At 48.9% G+C, this 19715-nt stretch overlaps 1 non-coding gene across 1 annotated transcript; it reads right to left on the bottom strand.

The window, feature by feature from the left end:
- Positions 1–11222: 11222 nt before the first annotated feature.
- LOC149440200 (U2 spliceosomal RNA) lies at positions 11223–11411 on the bottom strand. The gene has a single exon (XR_016307721.1). It is a non-coding gene; the product is annotated as a U2 spliceosomal RNA (small nuclear RNA).
- Between the last annotated feature and the right edge of the window lie 8304 nt (positions 11412–19715).

The raw sequence follows: 19715 nt of genomic DNA, 5'->3' as shown, positions 1-19715 counted from the left end.
CTGGGCTTTTCCCTCCCCCTGTACTTCTTAATGCTGCTTCTATTTCTTTCTGAGAAATTTCTGCATCCAAGGAGTTTAGTGGTGTTTCACTAAGCTTTGGCAATCCCGCATTTTTTAAATATATCCTTCTTTTTTCGTTAATACCTTCTCTAATTTCTTTTGGTGATCCTTGGTGGCTGATGTTATACAACTTTCTATAATACTCCGTGAATACTCCGAATGACTTGCAGAATATTAGCCCCACTCCCCCCCCCCCATCTCCCTCCCCCCATCTCCCTCCCCCCCTTCCCACCCCCACCCTTGTTTAGGCTTTCCATTTGCCTATCCATCTTTTGAGGGTCCCATCCCTCCATAGATTTATGCCTTTGGGTTGAGCTCCACCCATGAACGGCGCCCTCTACCTCCCCCCCCCCCCCCCCCCCCTCGGATACCCTTGGTCTAGCTTTAAGTCTTCATTTGGTACCAGCATCTTTCTAAAGTCCTGGACAAATATTTTAAAAAGACCCCCCTCTATGTTAATATAGAAAGAGGAGAGAAGAGGAAAAAAAAAAAAAACTCAAATCTCCCCTCAGTCTCCTCTATTATGTCCTTCTTCTAACCAATTTCCAGTCTTCTTTAACTCTAGCTTCACAATCCCCTTCTTCCTCCTCCCACCCAGGGATCTCCACTATTTGTAGATCAAGTCTCTTACAAAAGTCTCTCAAGTCTTCAGGGAATCTCAGATGGGCTGTAACTCCGTTCTTCCACCCGATTAAGCATTCTGGTATACCCCATCTATAGTGCACATTCTGCTTTCTCATCTGTTCTAACAGGGGTTTCAATGTTCTCCTTCTCCATATTGTCTCTGGTGTCAAGTCCGCATAAATCTGTATTTCCATATCTCTATACTTGATATTTGCTTTTCCTTTTTGTCTTTTTCCAAATCTCTTCTTTATCTCCTCCTGTCTGGAATTGGACAATTATATCTCTTGGTTTCTCTATTCCACCTCTTTGTTGCATTCTTCCTACTCTATATACCCCTTCAAGATTCACCACTTCTGTTTCTAATTTATCCAATATAGAGTTTATAATTCTACTTATTGTACTACGTATCTCTTCTCCCTTTACGGTCTCTGGTACTCCTCTTACTCTAAGATTGTTTCTCCTGTCTCTATTTTCTTGTACCTCCATCTTATAGAGTAATTTCTTTTGTTCTTTCCTGATATCAATTGTTCTCTTTTCCAGTTGAGAAATGTCTTGGGTGTGGTTTTTAACTCTTTCCTCCGTCTCCTCTACCCTCAATAATATCTGCCCCAGATCACTCCGGATATTTACCAGTTCTTGCTTAATCGTTTTTTCTAAGTTTTTAAACATATCCGCCATCTCCTTCTTGTTTGGTACTTGTAGCTCCTTTTCTAGTTCTCTTATCTCCAAATTTTCTGTTGTATGTTGGTTGCTATATTGTATTCCCCCCGGGTGTTTAGGGCTACCTTCCAAACGTATTTCCAGTTCACTTTTTTCCCCAATCACTTGAGACCTTTCTGGGGTCATATTACCTTGAGACGTGTATTTTTTTATTGTACCCGTCTGAGACCCCTTTGGCCCACTACTTTTCACATTTTTGTTTTTCATCTTTTAGGCTCGACTTTTCCTCCTTTTCTCCTTACTCTTACCTAAAGAAAACTGGAACCACAATAAAGTCTAGACACCTTAAGCCTGGGGCTCAAATTTCAATCCTCTATTCATTAGTCCACTTTATTTCCGTTCTATTTCTTCTTTACATTTGGGTCACTTGCAAACTCCCCCAGGGAATCCCCCCCTTTTACATATCCTCTTTATTTTTCCAGCATCAATATCCATTTGTGCATATTTTACCGTCCCAAACTGTCCACACTCACCCTCTCCATATGATTCTCTCCAGTGAGTTTATTAAGACAGCATGGACCTCTGACAAGGAGCTTTTATCCTCCTTTTTCTTCAGGGGGATTCCTTTGGGCTTCTCCTCCAGCAGTTCACTTCCCGGTCCTCTTCAATCAACCTCTCTTCACCCAGGGGCGCCAGGGGCTCACTAACCTTTGTCCTGTCACAGTACCAGAGTGCTGGGGGGGGATTAGCATCAGCGTCTCTCTCCTTCCTCGGCGACCGGCCGGCTTTCTCCCCTTCCCAGAGCTCCTCTGCGGCTGATCATGTGATCCTGTCCCGTCTCTTCGTCCTCCCAGCAGCCCCTCTCCTTGGGTCGTATCTCCTTCAGCGTCTCCACACTCTCTCTCCCCGCCACAGCCCGGATCGCCAACCGCAGACCCGGCTACTAACGGACAATTCCCTGGCTCAGTGTCCCCATCTCAACAGGCATCCGAGGTAGGGTGGAGGCATCAGGGAGCACTCACTCCGTGCTCATCCACGCCGCCATAGCCAGGCTCTGCCCCCGTCACTGTTTGAGTGCCATCCAAAGGCCTTTTCCTGATCAAGACTGACCAGGGCCGCGTGCACACGGCGGTCCTTGATGTATTGGACCGTGTCCCAGACGAGCGCTAGGCTGTCCGCAATCCTGCCGCCAGGAATGTCACAAGTCTGATCCAGGTGGATGATCTGTCCGATGACGACCTTCAGCCTGTTAGCCAGAACTTTGGCGAGGATCTTGTAGTCCACGTTCAGGAGAGAGATGGGACGCCAGTTTTTCAAATCGCATCTCTCCCCCTTACGCTTGTACAAGATCGTGATCATTCCCTCCCTCAACGAAGGAGGCATCCTGCCCTCCACCACCATCTCCTCGTACAGCTCAAACAGGTCCGGGCCCACGAGGTCCCACAGCACTACATAGAGCTCTGCTGGGAGACAGTCACAGTCCGGGGTCCTGCCCCGCCTAAAGGATTTAGCGGCAGAGTGCAGCTCCTCCAATGTCAAGGGGGCGTTGGTGGCTGACAAACCTGCAGGATCAATGGTGTTAGTGATACCTGACAAGAATCTGTCGGCTGTTGTCACGTTCGTTTCTTTGGGGGAATAGCGGTCGGTGTAGTAGTCGTTGACCACTTCCATCACAGCTTCTTTCCCCTTCTGAAGTGTTCCAGTCTTGTCGCGCAGCTCCGACGGGGGTGTGTGTCCTGAGTGGAGTTTCCTGAAAAAAGAGTTACACTTCTCACCTTTCTCTAGATGCTCCACCTTGGCACGGAAGACAATGTGCCTGGATTCTTCCTCAAAGTGCTTTTTCAAGCTCTTCCTGGTGTCCTCCAGGTCCTGCCTAACGTCCCAGCCACAGTGATGAAGGTCCTGCAGGGACTGCAGCTGACGCTGCAGTCTCCTGAGTTCCCCCCTCCTGGCACACACTTGCTGGCGTCCCCTGGCCTGAAAGAAGCTGCGCAGCTTAAGTTTCACAAACTCCCACCAGTCGCTTACCTTGGGGAAAAATAATCTTCTCCTCCTGCCAGGCACCGTAGGTTTCTCTGAGCTCCTCCAGCAGTTCCTCATTTTCCAGCAGGGTGCAATTCAGCTTCCAGGAGCTCGGGCCGGGGGCAAAGCCCTCTCCCAAGTCACCCCAAAAGTGAATGGCCCTGTGGTCAGAGAAAAAGCAGGGGACCATGGAGAACCCACGGTGCCTGACTGCCCTAGAGGTGAGCACGAAGTCGATCCTGGAACGCACAGATCCATTTGGGCAGCTCCACGAGTAGTTCACAGAGCCCCATCCCACGGATCCTGCAGGGAGGCCTCCGCAATCACCTCCCAGAGCAGCTTCGAGGTGGCATCGAGTTTAGCGTACATGCTGGAGCTGCGCCCATCCTCTTTCGGACAGTTAAAATCACCACCGATCACTACTGTTCTCGTTGTGACAAGTTGCGCCCACAGGGTTTGGAAAAGCTCCAGCTGCACGGGGAGGCGTACACGTTGATGAGCCTAACTGGCTTTCCCACCCACGAGCCGTCTGACCAAGAGGCAGCCACAGATTAGCTCATGGACGGAGTCAACCATGAAATGACCTCCCTTGACAAGAACCGCTACCCCTGCAGACTTGCAATCGCCACCCCCAGACCAGTAGGAGGGACCGTGGGTCCACTGGGAGGACAAATGAGTGTACCTTAGGGGGGGAAGGGCGCATTCCTGCAGCATGTACACATCGCTCTGCTGCGAGGAAAGAAAAGTCAGCAACGTCTGCCTCCTAGCCGCATCCTTGATGCTCCTCACATTAATGGAAAAGATAGATATCTCAGCCATCATGGGAAGGAGATGAAGGGGTTAGTTGGCAGGGGCTGTACTTGCCTCCCCTGGAGGGGTGGGATCCTCTGCCGTCTCTGCAGCCTGACTAGTGCCCTGGCTCAGTCCTATCTGAGTGAGGACCTCATTGAAGTCGGTGGAGAGGTCAGACTCCGACTGGGTCAGAGCCATCTCTTCTTCCACCTCCTCCTCCTCCAGGGTGTCTCGGTCCTCCCCCACGGGGTCTGGACCAGCGGCATCCTGGAGGACAGCAGGCTGTTTGGAGGAGGAGGGGTCCTCCACCACCGGGCTGGCCTGCTCCTTCCGGTTCCCCGCCGCAGAACTGCTGGCGGGGGCGGGAGGGACAAGGGCCGGGAAATCCTCCTGTGAGGACAGGTCAGGGGGGGCGGAACAGGGCCAGGGAGGGGTTGGGCGGGGCCAGGAGGGCCAGGGTCTGGGGGGGCAGGGGTGGGGGGGGCAGCCTCCGACACTGGAGGGGTAGGGAGGGCTGGGGTGGAGGGAGGGGGTTCCTCTTACCTTGGTCCTTCTGGGGTTTCGTTGTTGGCGATGATCCAGCGGTGCCCTTGCTCAGAGCTCCCGCGTACATTCTGTTTCTCTGGGGGCAGTCCTTGTAGACGTGCTCCGACCGTCCACAGAGGTTGCAGGCTTTGGACCTCGGACAGTCTTTGGTCTCAGGGCCCGCAACCCGGCAGAACTTGCAGGAAAGCTCGTGGCAATCCTTACCCTCGTGCCCATGCTGGCCGCACCTGCGGCAGGTCTGGGGTTGGTCCGGGTAGTGCAGGATTTCTCCCAGGGAGAAGCAAGGTTGCAGGTGTTGGAGGTTTCCTGAGGGTCGATCTCTCATCAACCTGCAAAACACAGACCACTTACCTACCCAGAAGTCGTTAGCGTCCAGTATCCGGACTGGATCCTTCAGTACAATGCAGAACCTCTGTAGGTAGGTGGCTATATCCTTTCCGGGGACATGAGGGTTCCTCATGGACACCGTAATCCACCTTTCATCCCTTTTTTGAATGGGTGAGTTCGCAACAAAGTTGCGGAAAGGGGAATCGGGCCCAGAGGTCTTCACCATCTCCCAATATCTTCTGCAGTCCTGTAGAGATATAAAAGTAACGTAAAAAATTCCTCTCACGAAGGACTGCACCGACAGGGTCTCTGCCTTGCTGAATCCTTGCTCGAGGATCATCTCCTTGCCGAAGACTTCTGGGGTCATGTCTGGGACTCTGCCTTCCACTTCCTTCAGGCGCAGCACAACAGTCTGCTTCATCCAGGGCTATTTGGCGTCTACTGCTCGGAGGTAATAACACAGAGTGGGGAGGGGGGAAGATCACAAACTTGTTCTGTGTGGGGTCCTTTTAATTGCCTATCAGACTGAATCACAGAAACCGTTTCATACACTTATCCACTGATCCGCGTTCCTTGCATCATCTTGGCAATGTTGTATTAAAACTATTACATTATACATTACGACCCCCCCCCCCCACATTCCACACCCCATCTGCCACCTCCTCCTATCGAGCGCTAATACATAGGACAGCTTAGCCACACACCACTTCACACAGTCCTCTTCTGTCAGTAACACCTTCTTTCTATACCATACACATCTTGCTTCCCACACCACTTCCTTAACCACAGCCGAAACCACATATGTTTTCCTCTTCACCTCCCTATCACCACCCACCAAAACCAACACTCCAGCCTCAAACGTAACTCTCTACACCCCCACCACCCTCAACACAAATCCATCCAAAAGCCTCCACACCTCCTTTGCAAAACTGCATTCCCAGAACACGTCTCACTGTTTCGCACCCTCCACACCCCTCTCTCGGGCCCCGATCACTCCTTACCAGGTCTCTTGCTTTTAAAAAGGCCAATGTGGACAGGCAATTATGGAATGTTTGCCACGTGATCTCCTTTTGTCTATTAGTTACCCCTTTAACAGACAAATTCTTCGAACACAGTTCCGCCACCCTAGTCCTCAATCTGCAGATGTTAGCCACTACTTCCCCCTTCCTTAACCACTTCCACAACCTTCCCTTATTCACAGCACCAAGCCCCAACTCACCTAACCTATTCTGTTCGTAAAACAACTTCATACCCAAATAGGCCGGGGACACCAGAGACAGCGGCTTTCTCAGGTCCCTGCCACTCCAGCCCCACTTCACCATTGGCCATCCAACCAAGAACCTCATCAAGCTGGCTACTTTCCCTCCACCCACAAATGCTTTGTAATGCGTCAACCACCACTGAACCTTCAAGAATACATCTATGTTGGGGAAACCATATCCTCCTGCTCCTTCAGACTTCATCACAGTCTCTCTCTCCACCCTTTCCATTTTGGAACCCCAAAAGAAGACAAACAACATCTTCATCACCTTCTGGATGAGCCGTCTATTTGGCGCAAAGATCACGCCAAAATACAGCAACAAGGGTAGGTTTACAGCCTTTACAATCAAAGTTTTCCCCGTCAAGGACAAATTCCGTAGCTTCCATAAATTCAACCTCCTTTCGATGTTTTCCACCGCTTCCTCCGCATTCTTTTGACTCGTCAAATTTCTAGTAAAGTGCACCCCTAACACCTTCATCTGCTCCACTTCCTCCACCTTTCCTCCACCCACATCACATGACCCACTCAGGACGCACTTTACTCTTTTCCCAGTTGACCTTCAGGCCATACATGCAGCCAAAAATACTAAGTAATAACTCCGCTCTCTGTAAATCTCTCCTCGAACTACATACAAAGGACGTATCGTCCATATAGCACATCACCTTTGCGTTCTCCTTATTGCTTCCAGGCACGAACAGACCTCTGAAGGTTTTATCCCTTTTAACATGTCTCAAAAGGGGTTCCATCACACAGATGAAAACTATGGGTGACAACGGACACCCCTGTCTTACTCCAGACTTAATGGTGACCGGGTCCGTCAAATTCCCATTGACCAGCACCCTGCTGCTAATTCCCTCATACACACACTCCACCATCTTGATGAATTCTCCTGGCATCCCCATGTTCTTTAAAACCGCAAACAAAAATGAATGTGATACTCTATCATAAGCCTTTTCCAGGTCAAAGCCAGCCACCGCCAAGGGTTTATTGTTACTCTGCGCGTAAAAGATCAGATCTCTCAAAAAAATCAAACTATCAGAGATCCGTCTGCCCATCCCCCACCACCTTATCGATAATCATTCGCATCCTGCCTGCGAGTATTTTTGCCAACAGCTTATAGTCAATGTTTAATAATGTTATCGGCCGCCAATTTTTAATTTCCCTAGGGTCCCCTTTCTTCTTAAACAGGGTAATCGCCCCTTCTTTCATTGATCGCGACAACCTCTTCTTATCCATACAAAAGTTAATTACCTCACATGTGAACTTTCAAGATTTTCCAAAACTTCAGAAAAATTCCACCGGAATACCATCCCCTCCTGGTGTTTTTATTACTTTGCATTCCGTTCAAGGTATCCTCCACCTCCCTCTCCGTCACGTGACCCGTTAACACTTTACCTTCCTCCTTACCCAACTCTTTCCCCAACACCTCACAATACTCCTCCACTTCCGCATCCGGAGCACCTCCACTGTACAACTCTCTGTAAAACTGTTTAATTGCCTCCTCCATCCTGTCCCCTTGCACCTCCTCCTCCCCATCCATCACAGAAAGCATTACCTTCTTCGGCCCAAAGGCCTTCTTAAAGAAGAAGCGTGAACAACTTTCCCCCTCTTCCATCTCTTCCACCTTCGCTTGGAAAATAATGCTCTCCCCACGCTCTTTCAAAAAGGCATTCCGTACCTCCCTCGCTTATTTTATCTCCTCCACCTCCAACCCCATCCTCTTGCACTTGTACAAAAACAATAATTTTGAAAGAATTTTCTCCTCCTCTTCTTTCCTTTTCTTGGCTCCTTCCTTCCCCCTCCTCCTAATGAAGGCCCCAATTCGCGTTTTCGCCCAGTCCCACCAGGCCAACACATCCTCAAACCCTCCTTTTCTACCTGCAAGGCTCTCAAAAAACACCTCAAACCTTGCATAAATCTCCTCCTCCTCCAAAATAGCACAATTGAGTTTCCACACCCCTCTGCCCACCCTTACCCCCACCTCTAACTCAAAGGATCCAGACAACACAACATGATCCGAAAAAGTTACAGGGTCTACCCTATACCCTACCACCTTCATCAAGGCAGAGCACAAGATAAAATCTATTCTGGATCTCACGGACCCTTTTGTCTGAGTTAAAAGTAAAGGACACATTCCCTCCCTCCACAGCAGTATCCTGTAGGTGAAAGTCACTTATAATTTCGTTGAGGATTTTCGAGGACACATCCACTCCCCCCTCCTCACTCTTCCCCTGCCTTTCCTCCTTCCTTTCCTCCTTCCTCCTCACACAATTAAGGTCCCCCACTAGAATCGTGGGCACCATCCCTGTTAACACCACCTTCAAAGTCTCCAGGAAACGACATCTCTCCTTTTTTGTCAGCTGGTGCATAGCAGTTAATCACCTGTACTTTCTTCCCAAACATCTCAAGTACAGCCACCTGCATCCTCCCAGGCACCAAAACTTCATGAGATAAACACTGCACTTTTGTATTTTTAAGCAAGATGCCCACTCCCTCACTTCTAGAAGCGCACATTGGAGACCACAGAGATGTCCCCAGTTTCCACTCTCCTTCAGGAATCCTCTCCACGCCACACTCTGGCACACAGATAACAACATCTGCCTGGACATTCCGCAGATGCTCAAACACCGCATCCCTTCTCCATCCTGAACAAATGCTCCTCACATTGACTGAACTTACTATTAACACCATAATTAAATAGACCAAAATTATCATTTTCACAGCCATCACAGTCCACCTATTGATGTTCCATAAACTCTTCAACTCCTAGACCTACTCCGCCCACATTACTTTGCTGCCTTCTCCTGGACAGGAGAGAACTGGCGGACTTCTCATCAGAATCCCCAGCAACTGCACTAGACAGGCCACCCTGTCTCCCCCCACCAGAATCATTCACCCTCGCCCTTTTTGGAGAGGACGCAGATAGTCTCTCCAACTCTTCTGTGGCAATAAACAGCCGCTGCCCACATTCCACACTCGTGTCACTATCCACCCCCTGCATCTCATCTTCATCCTCACTAATGGACAAATCGCCCATAAGAACCGCAAATCTCCCCGGACTATAGATTCCAGCGAACAAGTCTTCCACCTGCAGCCCATCTTCAGCCTCCCCTCCCTGCGGGGGGCCCTGAAGGCCTCCTCTTCCTTCACCATCTGGACATTTGCTGCCCCCTCCTAGGCCTCCGCTACTCTTTAAATTTCCCATATCCATCCTGCCATTTTCCAATCTTCTCTTCCAGAGCACTCCGTCTCCTGACATCAAAATATTCCTCACATTGTCTCGCAAGGTGTCCAGCCTTCCTACAAATATCGCATACTTTACCTTCTCGGCATTCCCTTGCCGGATGGCCCATCTTGCCGCAGAAACGGTACTTCGGGCTCTGTTCACACTCAGCACTTGTATGCCCATAAATGACACTTGCGACCGTAACTTGGTTGTCCCAAATAAAACAAAAACCCTCTTTCTCCACCAATATTAAACACAGTCGGGGTTCTCCTCACTCCACCCACACAACCCTCATCCTTCTGAAACCGACCAAGAAACTGATACTTCCCGGACCAAATCCCGAATTTATTCATTACCTTGTCACCTCCACTCAACTCTTCACAGTAAGACTTCAAAAAAGCCCTCGCCAAATTAGGATCCGCAAACGGATTGTACATGTGGACTACGATCACCTTTTCCTCCTGCATGAAAAGCGGGACCACATTGAACTTTCCCACAATATCGTCTTCAGCATTCCTAGCTGTTTCAAAAATGTTCCAACACATTAGGGAAGTCTTGTAGACACACAGTATCTCTTCCCTCTATGCCCAGGGCTCCCATCAGCAAATCCACCACGACCGCTCTCAGATCGATCTCCTCCTTCAAACCCGGCTTCACGATGAACTGTATCGAATCTCTCATTCCTTGATTCGCCATTTTCGTGGCACAACCGTGCTTCACCTCTCTCGTGCACCCAAGGAGCACCCCAAAAAAGGGGGCCCCCCGGCAGCTCTCCCCACGCGACCAACCTCTAAGATTAATCTAGCCAAAAGGGCGAGAAGCGATAACCAGAAACTCGGGCCTAGCCGAGGGGCGCCTGAGCAGGCAGAGGGGATGTGCTCGCTGATGGCTGCCCAGGCTGCAGGGGGCCCACTCCTCCGCAGTCTGACAGGTGGCTGGGGCTGCTGAAATTCACACCTGTGGCCCAGGGCCTGGCTCTCTTGCCTCCACTCCCTCCCTGGTCACTTGGCTTCCATCCCCTGGGCCCAGTCTGCTCCTCCTCAATCCAAAGTGGGCACCAGCAGGTGCTGCTGGTTTGAGGAGAAATCCGCACGGTCATATGCATGGGCCCGCCTCTAGAGCCACGTGGGCAAGGCGGGCCACTAGAGGGAGACACAGGCCTTGGCATGGCATCCTTGCGGCTGCTCGAGCATCCCACAGTCGAAGAGTACAGCTGCACTCTTGGGCTCCCAGGCTTCTAGGCAGGCCTCCTCCGACGTGCTGAAAGCTAGGCTTCCGAGCAAGCTGACTTCCTGCTTTCCTTCAGACGGACAGAGAGCTTGCGGACTCTCCTCACTTCTTTACAGGCCATTGGGCACGTCGTCCCATCCAGGCCACAGCTTCCAGGCAACCTGAGCACGAAAGAAAGTGACACCAAACAAACAAGCAGAGGCACACCAGGGGTTAAAAGAACCTTTTAATGAAAGGAAGCTTTTCACACCTCTTTAGTTAACAGCAACAAACACAGAAGGTACAACAACACACAACACAATGAAGCCAGCATGCTGCCTTCTGGTCTGCAGGAGCAAAGCCAAGGCTTGTTGGGACCAATGGGATGGGCCTCACTCACCCCCATCACTGTTCTGATCTTGTGCCCTTTCCTTTCCTTGCTGGGGAAAGGAGAGTGACTAGTTGTCATTTTCGTCTGCTTTTGGAAAACCGCATGTGGGGTGCACCGGTCCTGGAGGTACTGCAATACCCGGTCGATGCGTAGAGTGGAAAGAGCAAGCTATTCTTCCATCTCCCTGTTCTAAAAATCCATTTAATATATGGTCCCCAGATAGGGGCGTATCAGATATTAAACTGAAAAGAACACTTTTTTTTTTTTAAGTCCGCAAATGTGCAGATAACAAAAAACCCGTAAATGAATCACAAAAAAAAGTGCAAGTGTAAAACACCACACAAAAAAGTGCACTTAGGGGTGTGCTTTGTCCTACCCCCGAAGGGGTTGGACCACTACCCTGATCCCCCCGGGGCACGAAGCTCCTGACAGGGACAAGGTTCCCATTTGGTCCTCCTGGCCAAAAGGCCTGGTGGACCACCGTTCCTTGTGTCCAGCCTAAGCCAGACACCCAGTACTTGGTCAGGGGTCTCTCCCGAAGAGAAAACCCCCTAGGGACAGGGGAGGAAGGAACCAAAAGGCCACACATCCTCCCCCTAGACTTCAGGGTAGGCCCGAGGACCCACCCCCTCCATCCTGTGAGAAAACACACACATAAGTAAAGAAAGTGACAAAACGTGGGAGGTGCAATAAATTAAATAAAAAATAAAAAAGTGGTCATGCCAAATAGTGCACAGACAAAGTCCTGAGACCTGTAGCAACAGCAACAATTGCCCTGGTCCTAAGGGCGCTGTGCAGAAAAAGTGGTAAATCAGTGACCATGTGCCATCTTCACACTGTGGGGTCCCACACCCAGGTGCTACTAGTGGCATCCCTGAGGTGACTACTCGGGGCACTGGTTTGCGGACTTTCTGCCTTCCCGACCCCTGGCCAGACAAGGTAGATCCGTCCAAATCGGGAGGAACTGGGTCCTTCTGGTCTCCTCGGGGGAATTACTAACGGGCCCCAGCTATTACTCGTGGGCACCACGCTTTCTGTTCCCCCGGTACTAGCCGTCCAGACCCCCATCATTCCAGCAGGGGTACTATACAACCAGCCATCCCCGCAAAGCTAGAATGGCCGTGGACCACCCCCACTGGACACTGATAAGAACAGATTTTGTTTTTTTTAATTTTTATTCGAAAAGTACAAATGTAACAATCATAATAAATCCACACAATTTTTTACAAGTTCCAACATAAGCAGAAAGAAAATTCAAGAAAAATAATAAAGGCAGGTTTTCATCACCAAATCAGAAAAAATATTTGATAACATACATTTCTTTATTATTTCCCAAAAAAAACCACAAAGGGGAAAAAAAGGGTTCAAAATATACAAGCAAAAAACCTCTCAAGATTTTTGTTCTGATTTTCAGGTTCTTGTCATCCGGAAAAACTTTATTTCCTCCACAGAATTTTTGGAACTTGTTTCTTGGACATTTTTCCTGTCCCTAACCACTATACATTAGGACACTCCTACAACTATCCCTTTCATCACCCAGGTGTATCCAGGTCGGCTCTGCTGGAAAGGCAAAGAAAAAATTTTAGTATAAGATACTATACCGAGGCATAACCGCAATTCATGAGAAACAACCTCATCAGAAAAAGGTAAGCAAAAAGAAAAAAAAAAAAATTCCCCTGACCTTGTCAGGTATAAGTCATATTTATAGAAAAAAACCTTCAATAAGGTTTTACAGTGAACACAGTAAGAGAACTTATTTTTACACATCTCACAATGTCCACTGCTTCCAGGATCTAAACAGCCATCTCCTCTCAGCCTCCTCCGCCCCAAACTTCAGGCAATCATAGTGACCATAATGATAGAGCCGTCCACGAACCATGGCCGCACATTCATCCACACTCAAACAATCCCTTTTATACACAGCCAAATTTCTTGCATCCCACAGACATTCTTTAACACAACAAACCAACATCCATAACACTCGCCTCATTCTTTCCCAACTTCCACAACCCAAACAAAACCATTTCATACGTCGGCACACTTATTCCAGACAGTCCCTCAATCATCCTCTAACTTCTTCCATACACCTCTCGCAAAAGCACATCCCCAAAAAACATGACACACTTTTGCTACCCATACACCCCACTCTCGGACATCTCTCACTGTCAGCCATTCTCCTTCTTCTCTGGAACTCGCGCACTGGAAGGCAACCATGCACACCCATCCATGCAATATCTCTGCCGATTCTCTGCCTCATTCATACACACATTCTTCCAAGTTCTCTCACATTCCACTTCCGTCAATCCACTCAGTCTCCTCCCTTTCATCTAACACTCACATCACTTTCTTAGTCATTCCACAACTCTCTCTCCACATCACCCAAACCAAACTTCTGCATCCCTCTCTCAACTCTCACGTAAAACCAGGGGGCATGAAACCCCACCGGCTTTCGCAAGTCCCATTCGCACCATTCATACTTTTGCAACACATTCCCTCCCATATACCTCAACATACACCCCGCCAAACTTTCTTTCTTGCATAACTTCACACACATCCCCATGTATCTCACAAACAAAAACTGCTCCACAAACACCATTCCCATACCCCCATTTGCTCTTTGTTTTACCACCTTCTCCCTCTATAATTTCTCCGCCTTCGAGGTCCAAAAGAACTCGAAGACCAATCTGACTATCCTCTTTAACATCCTGTCCTGCGCTGGAAACACCTGGTACAAAAACAGGAGCATTGGCATAATCACTGACTTGGTCACTAATACCTTCCCAGCAAATGACAGCGCTCTCAGCGACCAAAAGGAGATTTTTTTTCCTGACTCTGGCCAACACATCCTCCCAACTTTCTCGCCCAAACAACTCACTTTCAAATTTCACACCCAAAATCCTTACACTCCCCTTACACACTTTCCAACCACATCGACCAATCTCACCCCAGTCACCAAAAAACTTGCACTCACTTTTTTCCATATTCACACGAAAGCCACTAGCCATACAGAAGATGTCAATCACTAGTTTGGCTCTCTCCAAACTTCTCATATCCTTACACACCACAGTCACATCGTCCATGTAACAGGTGGCGCACACACCTAGATCATTATCCAAGGTTTATTGTAGGAATGAGATAACATACTCACGGACGAAGCATGTATCTAAAAAGCATAGAAAAATGACAATGGCCACAACGGCAGGCAAGGTGTTCTCACTCAGTGCGGTCAAATAGCTGACGTGTTTCGGGGACAAATCCCTTTCCTCAGAGCTGATGACCAACCTGTATGGAGGTCAAGTAGTAAATAACCAGGGCTAGATGCCTTGGGAGCAAAGCTCCACCTCCTCTAAATAACCCCCTCCAACCCCTCATCTTATAACAAGTAAAGTGCAATCTTTTGTAGTTTTTATAAACGCATATACATACATATATACACATGCATATACACAGATATATATACATGCACGAAGTTGTTTACTAATATTATTATTATTTTTATCATCATTGCCAGTGTTACTACTATGATTATTTTCATATATATTTTTTTATATATTGTAAATAGAAAAAACTTTTTTTAAAATAAATTTGCAGGTGCTATATTCATGTATTTAATAATTTTTTGTTTGCTTTGTTTCTTAGTGCATGTATATATCTTTGTATATGTGTATATGCATGTGTAATATATGTATGTATATGCGTTTATAAAAACTACAAAAGATTGCACTTTAACCCCCTCCAACCCCTCATCTTATAACAAGTAGAGGAGGTGGAGCTTTGCTCCCAAGGCATCTAGCCCTGGTTATTTACTACTTGACCTCCATACAGGTTGGTCATCAGCTGTGAGGAAAGGGATTCGTCCCCGAAACACGTCAGCCATTTGAGTGCACTGACGGTGAGAACACCTTGCCTGCCGTTGTGGCCATTGTCATTTTTCTATGCTTTTTAGATACATGCTTCATCTGTGAGTGTTTTTATTATCTCATTCCTACAATAAACCTTGGATAATGCACTAGGTGTGTGTGCCACCTGTTTTCTCTCTATCCAGTGGCTGATTTCCCTGTCTGAGGAGGGCTGCACCCCTGGTACCCTTGGGTTCCCTTTTGGCTGTGCATATCCTGAGGCGCTGGAGAGTACATACGACATCGTCCATGTAGCCCATCACTTTCAGACATCTTCCACCACTCCCGGGTACAGTCATTCCTTTCACACATTTATCTTTCATCAGCATTCTCACCAATGGCTCTATCACGCATATAAAAAGCACGGGGGACAGGGGACACCCCTGCCTCACTCCCGCCTTCACATCCACTCCCTCGGTCACCTATCCATTTACCTGAATCTTACTCACAATACCATCATACAAACCTCTCACCCACTTCATCATTCTCTCTGGCACCCCCATTTTCTCCAACACACTAAACATAAATCCATGTGCTACTCTGTCATATGCTTTCTCAAAGTCGACAGCCAGTACTGCCACTCTCTGCTTTCTTTCTCTGCAATCACTCAACACATCCCGCAGACAGATCAAGCTCTCCGAAATCACTCTACCTGGCACCGCACACATTTGCTCTTCTCCAACCATTCTCTCAATCACGCCACGCATTCTGTTAGCCAAAATCTTTTGCAATCAATTTATAGTCAGTGTTCAGAAGTGAGATAGGCCTCCAGTTCTTTAGGTCTCCTTTTATCCCCCTTCTTGTACAACAAAACAATCAGACTTTCAGACATGCTCCCTGACATTCTCCCATTTTCCAACACCTCCACGCAGACATCATGCTCACACTCCCCAATCACATCCCAGAACGATCGGTAGAACTCCACCGGGAGCCCGTCCAACCCTGGAGTCTTCCCCTTCCTCATGCTCTTCAGACACATCACCAATTCCCCCATACTCGCATCTTCACTCAATACCCTCTTATCATCCTCTCCCAATCTTCCCTCAATCTCATCAATCACTTGCTTCTCTACACTCAAATCTCTTACATACTGAAAATAAATCAACATAAAACATCCTTACTTCTTCCATAACTCTCTCATTCCCACTCATCTCTCTTCCACTCCCATCCAATACACTTGTCACCTCATTCTTACCACCAAACACTCTTTTAAAGAAAAATCTTGTACACCTCTCATCCTGCTCTTTCACCACCATTCGTGCCTGTGCCATAATAGTCTTCCCTTTTGCCTCAAGAAACGTACGCACTTTCACTCATGCTTCCGCCACCTCATTCACCACATTCTCTCCCCACTCACCCATCTCTACCAAAAATCCAGACGCTTCTGCCGCCAGTCATACTCCTCACGCTCTCTCTTCACCCTCTCACATCCTTTCCTCACAAACTTTTTCGTTCGCCATTTCACCCACTCCCACCATTCAACTACATTCCCAAACTCTAACCTCTTCTGCTTCCATCTCCCAAACACACAATACTCTTCTCTCACCCTCTCATCCTTAAGTAAATCCACATTCAATTTCCACACGCCACTACCGTACATCTTATCATTCTCCATACTCGCGCTACATTCTAACCGTCCATGGTCCGTGAACGGCTCCGGCTGGATAGAAAACGAGTTGACTGCCAGCTCCCTAGAAGAAAAAATGAAGTCAATTTGTGACTTGACGCTACGATTAGCCACACAAAAGGTATAGCCTTTCCCTATGTCCTGCAGGCCAAAATCCTGGCAAAGCTCCGACAAAATCTTGCTGGTCATATCAGTCCCACCACCACCCACACCACCCCTGCCCCCCCACCCGTATTCCCCCTCCCTACACCCCCTCCCCTTCCCACCCTATCCCCCCCCCCCCCAACACACAGTTAAAATCTCCTACCATCAAGGGCTCTCTACCACCCAGAAACAGCCTCAATTTCTCCAACAACTGAATACGTTACGTCTTTTTTGGAGACACACACACGTTTAAAATTTTAATCACCTTCCCGTCTAGTTCCACTTTTACCAATACCGCCCACCCTCTGGTAATATGGACCACACTTTGAATTTTCGCTCTTTTGTTCTTGAAGAGGATACCTATCCCTGCATTCCCTTCAGAACCTTCTGACCAGACAGCCGGTTAACGAGGCCACGCATCCAAGCTGGGTGTTTCCTTCAAGTTACATTCCTGCAGGCAGAATACATCCCCGGGAAGTAGCGCCAGATATTTTAAAATAGCGGCTTGTCTAGGAGCTGCTTGGATGCTCCTAACATTCAAAGATGATAGAATTAATTTCATTCTACCTTAAGAGAGGGAAAAGAACACATTTTTAGCAGAAGGTAAAATACAACAGACATCATCATGTGTTTGTCTTTTTTCCCCTACACTTCCGTGCTGGCACTCTAGCCCCTGCTACTCCCTCCATACCACTCCTCTTTCTCCCACCTGGGGTTTGTCTCTGGAACCCCATGATTGCCAGCGGGGGGCAAGTGGAAAACATGCAGGCCAAGGACTCAGTGGATAGAATTGATGAGTCTGAGTGTTTCTCCACCTCCGGACTCTGAAACTCTAAGATATTCTGCGTGCCAGAAGCCACCTCGGCCTCTGTCTTTTTCCTCTTTAGAGTATCTCTAGTTAAATCCATGGCTTCCACCCTGCCACCCTCCACCTCGGCGGGTACTGCCTCAGAGGACACTGCCGGCACTCCGGTCTCCCCTACAGGGACCTGGGCCTCCACTGGGGTTTCATCGGGTTTGGGTGCTGCCACAGTTGTGCCTTCCCCACCAGGGGTCTCAGTACCCCTTGATACCCCACTGGCCACCTCTGCATACGATAAACCACCTCCACCAACAGGCCGGCCAATCTGATGGGCGGAATCAAAAACCTCCGCCAGCAATTTAGGACACTGACGGGCGAGGTGTGAGTCACCCCCGCATAAGTGGCACCGCCTACCCTCAGGGCACTCAGCGGTCTTATGTCCTGGCTGAAAACAATTGCGGCATACTTGGCCAGTTTCACAGTTTATCCCGGGTGTGGCCGAAGGAGAAACAACTGCGGCTGACTTGGGTACTAGAGGATGCCTCTATTTGGCCCTATAGAGAAGGCTTGGGGCGGGTGAACGCAACCTCCTATGCCGCCATCCTCTTTTTTTTTTTTTCAACTGGACATAGGTACCTTTAACGGCCAGAGGAGAATCTAAGATGTTTGTTTTATACCATTGGAGACAAAAGAACAATAGCGTGACAGGAAGGCCCTTATTTCCTCCTCCCGCACAAGGATTGAACATTTGTAACGTGAGCGGGATTCTCTGTTTGGATTCGCTACATACAAATCTCACTCCCTCCATTAGAGGATCACCGCTTTTCTCCTGGCTCCGCAATAGGCAGATCTGGACATCCGCCATTTTAAAGAATGTGAGGTCAAAAAACCCACTCATTTGGAAAGCCTGCGCGCAAAACAGACTTTCAAGAGGCATTCCTAATAGGTCCATGACTACCTTTTTTCTGAACAAAAAAGAGCCTGCACTCTGCACGTCGATTCTCCCGGATTAACACCCTTATGGTGTTAGGAGTGTCTGGTAGTCTTGCCATAAATGCAGACACACGGAAAAACCTGTAGAACCAGCCTCACGAGGAGGTTCTAGCAGGCGATTGGATCTCACTGCACTCGGAGAGCGCAACCCCCAATAGCAGTATCCGGGGCTTGGTATACCCGGGAAGGCCGAGGGTGCAGGTCTCCTACCAGCAAGCCTTCCAACTCACAATCCCGTAGAGATCGCAAGCCAAAAGGCCGAGAAGCGATAACCAGAAACTCGGGCCTAGCCGAGGGGCGCCCGAGCAGGCCGAGGGGACGTGCTCGCTGAGAGCTCCCCAGGCTGCAGGGGGCCCACTCCTCAGCAGTCTGACAGGTGGCTGGGGCTGCCTAAATTCACACCTGTGGCCCAGTGCCTGGCTCTCTTGCCTCCACTCCCTCCCTGGACACTTGGCTTCCATCCCCTGGGCCCAGTCTGCTCCTCCTCGATCCAAAGTGGGCACCAGCAGCTGCTGCTGGTTTGAAGAGAAATCAGCACGGTCATTTGCATGGGCCCGCCTCTAGAGCCACGTGGGCAAGGCGGGCCACTAAAGGGAGACACATGCCTTGGCATGGCATCCTTGCGGCTGCTCGAGCATCCCAGAGTCGAAGCGTGCAGCTACACTCTCGGGCTGCTGCCAGGCTTCTAGGCAGGCCTCCTCCGACGTGCTGAAAGCTAGGCTTCCGAGCAAGCTGACTTCCTGCTTTCCTATGGACAGACAGAGAGCTTGCAGACTCTCCTCACTTCTTTACAGGCCATTGGGCACGTCGTCCCATCCAGGCCACAGCTTCCAGGCAACCTGAGCAACAAAGAAAGTGACACCAACCAAACAAAGGCACACCAGGGGTTAAAAGAACCTTTAATGGAAGAAGCTTTTCACACCTCATTAGTTAACAGCAACAAACACAGATAAGACACAACACAATGAAGCACAATGCCTCTGGTCTGCAGGAGCAAAGCCAAGGCTTGTTGGGACCACTCGGATGGGCCTCACTCACTCCCATCATAGTTTTGAACTTGTGCCCTTTCTTTTCCTTCCTGGGGAAAGTAGAGTGACTCGTTGTCTTCGTCTGCTTTTGGAAAACCGCATAA

Source organism: Staurois parvus, unplaced genomic scaffold, assembly GCF_062004578.1.
Source record: "Staurois parvus isolate SC_StPar_1 unplaced genomic scaffold, SC_StPar_1.0 ptg001110l, whole genome shotgun sequence".
In the NCBI taxonomy this organism is placed as follows: Eukaryota; Metazoa; Chordata; class Amphibia; order Anura; family Ranidae; genus Staurois; species Staurois parvus.
Note: the sequence above shows the minus strand (reverse complement) of the source record. Positions and strands in the feature narration are given on the sequence as shown.